The 4970-nt window shown below is 41.4% G+C and overlaps 1 long non-coding RNA gene across 1 annotated transcript in view; it reads right to left on the bottom strand.

Annotated features, from left to right (window-relative positions):
- LOC134345659 (uncharacterized) overlaps positions 1-4970 on the bottom strand; it is an 83291-nt gene that overhangs the window by 5687 nt on the left and 72634 nt on the right. The window lies entirely within an intron of this gene.

Genomic DNA, 4970 nt, shown 5'->3' with positions numbered 1-4970 from the left:
GTCAAGATCAATCTCAATTCACTGGAGTTGTGGGCTGGAATGCTAATAAACTGCAAACAAAAAGATAAGTTTGAGATTTATTTCCAACATTGGTGGGATAATTTCTAATATTTTATTATGTATCTTGCTGGCATCATAATTAGAAGATTTATTAGTGCAATAAGCCATTCCTAAAGTATTATTAGCATAACAATTCAAAACAGACTGCACCAACCCACATACATATCTTCACAGGAAATGGAACATTTCTGTGTTCTGTATCAGGCAATCAGTTGACATATTGAGTCAGCCAACCGGAAGAAGTATGGTTTCCACAGCGCTATTTAATAATTTCAATCCTTGAAGTAGAAGCTAACTTTTTTTTTCAAAATCGCATTACAATAAAAAAACAACAAACAACATTTTAAAAACTGCAGATATTTTCTAATAATATTACTCATTCATCATTAGGGAAAAATGTTGAATAATTGTCTATGAGGTTTGCTTGCAAGGGGATTATTTGAATTTTCGGGCCGAGATCCTTCATCTTGGCCTGAAACGTCGACTGTACCTCTTCCTAGAGATGCTGCCTGGCCTGCTGCGTTCACTGGCAATTTTTATGTGTGTTGCTTGAAATTCCAGCATCTGCAGATTTCCTCATGTTTGCACTTGAATTTGATTTGATAGGATTGGTAAAGGAAGAGGAGTAGTCCTCTCCATCTGCAGACATTGTTCAGCCATGTAACTAGATCTTGGCTGATCTATACTGTACCTCAATTCCAATGACCTATTTTAGCTCTTGTGCAACCCACCAACCAAAAATCTTATTATTCTCAGTCCTAAAATCCAGTAGGTATCTGGATTATGATCCAAATGTATTAAGATCTGATCCAACAATGACAGGTGTTTAGGGGATTGAATTTATATTTTTAAAAGCGCCTTGTAATTTTTATTCTGATTCTCTTGAAACAGTGCAATTCTAATTTCAAGGTTATTTGCTTTTATTCTTGATCCCTCAAACAGAAAACAGTTTCTCGGTTATCTAATCTGTTGGATTCTTTAACATTTTAAGCATGTGTTAGTCTACTGCATTTAATGTAATACAAACCAAATGTGTGCAATTTCTCAAGTTCTTAATTTAACCCACTAAGCATTGCATCATTCCGGTGAATCTGCATTATTTTATCAAAATAAACTTTATTCATAGAAAAAATTATTTACTAGAATAAACTGAGCAATGCCTTTTCATTCTAATGTAACATGCATAAAACTCTGGAGGAACTGAGCAAGTCAGGCAGCATCAATGGAGTGGAATAAAGGGTTGGCATTTTGGGCCTTTATCCTCTCTGTAGATGCTGCCTAGCCTGCTGAGTTTGATCAGCACATTGAGTGTGTTATTCTGGATTTTCCAGCATCTGCAGACTCTCTTGTTTTTATGACTTTTTGTTCTTACACTCCCAGTCAATATTTACAGCTCTGTTCTATTACATTCCTTGAAACCAATAGGACTTTGCCTCTCCAGTGGCCCCTTTGGGTGATACACTACTACAACAACTCAGGGATTTTCTCACACAAACTGGCCCTTCCCTTTGCAGTAGGGAAAGAACTCTATACTGTGGCCTTTCCCCAACAAGTTTCAGTGTACCTCTCACCATGTACTTTTGCAGCCTGGACTGTGACATTCAGCAGTATTCCTCCACAGGTGTCTTGCTGTGCTGGCAGACCAATAGGTTTTAGGCAGACCAAAGGGCATTGTTCATTGAGTGATTGATCTGAAGGCAGGATATGATTGGGAGGGCATGCTCAGAGAACCACCCCACTGTGTTATCAGATCCTTTTCCTGCAGTGTCTGTAGGGCATTCCATACTGACTACTGACTGAGGGACATGGTCAAAAGTGTTGGTCCAGAAGAACTTTTCCACATTGGACAGATAGTGTGGCAAAGAGCAGCTGACTGGTACGTTGTACAGCATCGGGGCCAGATCCAACCTTTGCAGCACTGGGCACAGGTAGAACCTCTGCACCTAGTGGTACTTGGTGCCCACCAATTAAGGTTCCTTACACAGCCTGATGCTGACACACACAGAGGTGGTAATCAGGGTGAAGGCAGAGTTGGTACATATTTCCCTGCAAACACGAAGAATTCTGCAGATGCTGGAAATTCAAGCAACATACATCAAAGTTGCTGGTGAACACAGCAGGCCAGGCAGCATCTCTAGGAAGAGGTACAGTGTGTGTTACACATTTCCCTGCATTGTCCAGGGACTGGTGCATTGTGACCCATCAGAACTGCACCATCAAGGATCCCCAGATGAACCTGAAGATAGCTTGGGTTCTAGAGCATACCAGAGAGTACCTCACATCTGATAACCAGGTTCTGCCCAGTTATCAAGAGGGAGCATTCTCCCTCAGTCCAAGTTTCTGTTTTGCCTTCCCAAGCTGCTTCACCCAATTCTTGTGGCATGCATTGGCCTCCCTGAGCCCGATCCCCAGCACCTTCTGATAATCAGATCTGTTCATGGTTGGGCCAGTTGCTGAACAGCATGGCCACACTCTTCATGCGGTTGACTTTGGCCCCAACACCAACTCAAACTGGTTGCAGATGTTGACCAATTTGCAACCCAACCTTGGATCTGAGCATGAAGACAGTGACATTGTCCATATACAGGGAGGTTTTCACTTGGACCCCTCCAATGCCTAGCAAACTCACTCACTTACGTTCTCATCCTTCCTGATGGCTTCGGCAAAGGGCTCCACGCAGCACACAAACAAGACAGGGGAGAGTGTGCAACCCTGCCTGACTCCAGGCTTAATCAAGGGGAGTTCTTAAATATGGCAAATTCTGCAGATCCTGGAAATTCAAAGCAACACACACAAAATGCTGGAGGAACTCAGCAGGTCACATAGCATTCTAGAGGAACTCAGCAGGTCATACAGCATCTACAGAAATGAATAAACAGTCGACTTTTCAGGCGAAGTTATCTGTTTCTCACCCTTGATTTGGACTGCACTACAGATGGCTGCGTACAGCAAATGGATCCAATTCCTGACTCCCTACCTAAAGCCTATTATTCCACCTCCATTATACCATGATAACAACTAAATGGTTTTTTTGAGAAAATGATTAATGCTATTGATAGAAAATTCCAGCAAAATTCAGCCAGGGCCACATATTAGTAAATGGGAGAAACACTAAATGGTTTCTATATAGCTGTTTATCAAATAGACATCTGGAAACTTCAATCTGTTCCAATTTTGACATCAAATTCTGGCCTTGAAACTTTACAAAGCAGGGAAGATGTCTTTATCGTCTATTTTATGAGGAGTGAGAGAGAAAAGAGGCCAATAGCATGGGCTTCTGATTATCTCGGGCCAGAGTCATGGTGGAAGACTGTGTTACCAGGTGTTCAAAAGCTCTTCAATGTCATTAAATGCACTGCTGAAGCACGTTCACAGATGATGAAGCAAGTTTCAGATGTGAGAGCGAATAGAATCTGTATAGCTTGTGATTAGAAACCTACACTCCTCCATTCACAGATCTCCGATATCCCAATTCTCTGGCCTCGGTTGAAACTGCAAGGCAGTCGGCATTTCCTTGTGTTTGTACCAAAGCGAGCACGGTAAAAACACAGGCACGGTATCATCTGTTTCGCAGCCGCGGGCATCCTTACGTTGGGGGCCTTGCTGACAAAGTCTATTGAAGTAAAGAAAGGAGGAGGAATGATGCACCGCTGCCCAGCTGAGTATAGGCTATCAGCCATTTTAGCAAGCTCCCTATAGCCCTTCACAGGTGCATTAGTGAGGGCTGTGCAAATTACATCCACCAATTACATTACCCTACACTATCAGCTCTTAGAAAGTGAAATCATGCAGAATGGTTGCAGCAGTTCAAGTAGTGGCACTGCATTAGATTTGTGGGGATAAGATGTCAATTGATGAACTAGTGAAAAAGCTGTGACGTGCCTCTTGCCCTGAGCAGGATTGGGCTGTACCCCCTGTTCAGAGATGGGTGCATGATTTCACAAATTCACCACTGTTGCTGGGGGGAAAATACAAAGACATTCTATTCTGCTGATCCTTATTGTAGATAATGCTGAAAAATTTTGCACAACTGCTCAAAGTGGAAAAGGAGCATTTGAGATGGTACTGAGAGCCTTAAGATCAGGCATTGGAAGCAAACATAAGCAGAGAAGGGATGCCAGACTTCACTAAGTAAAAAGACCCTGTCTTCCAGCAGCCCCCCTTTTCACCTATGGTAGATTTTGTAATGCTCACATGTGACCTATCAGCCATCTGAGAACCCGCACAATTGGAGAGGAAACAAGTCAGCCTTGATCACTTGAGACTGCCCTAAAAGTGGAGAGAGGTTCTCTCCTTTGCATTGGCACGCTCTTCGATTTTCTGCCAGGACTTGCATCACTTGCTAACTGATATAATTAGTTCTTTATAGAATCTAAATATAGCCTGTGTGTTATTGCCCAGGCGAAATGGTAGATTCAAGCTGGCAGAATGACTAATGTACTTTTTCACTGCAGTTTTATTCTGAAAAGAAATCAGAAATAACAGAAAATCTATATCATAATAAAAGGAGAAATTGCTGGAAATGTAACACAGGTGAGACTGGGCCTATGGAGAGAGGCATCAGTTTTTTATTTCAGATATGCAACATCTGCAGTTTATTTCTCTTTTCTTTCAGCCTCTATTGCTTGTGCAATTAGCGCAATGTTATGAACTGATGTTGTTTAAAATACTGAAGAAAGTATTCGTCTGTTATGAGAAATACTTACCTTTTTAAGGAAATATTTACAAAATTCTGAATTTATAATATATTTTAGAATGAGAGTTCCTGATAGAGTACACTATTACTTGCAATTTGTTCCTTGTGAAGGTGATGTACTAATTTGAAGTAATTGATCAAGTTATTTGAAATTTAGATGCATGGGATTATTGCGCAAATTTTGACGGGGGGGGTGGTGGAAAAGCTTTCATTC

This window comes from Mobula hypostoma, chromosome 4 (genome assembly GCF_963921235.1).
Source record: "Mobula hypostoma chromosome 4, sMobHyp1.1, whole genome shotgun sequence".
Taxonomy (NCBI): Eukaryota; Metazoa; Chordata; class Chondrichthyes; order Myliobatiformes; family Myliobatidae; genus Mobula; species Mobula hypostoma.
Note: the sequence above shows the minus strand (reverse complement) of the source record. Positions and strands in the feature narration are given on the sequence as shown.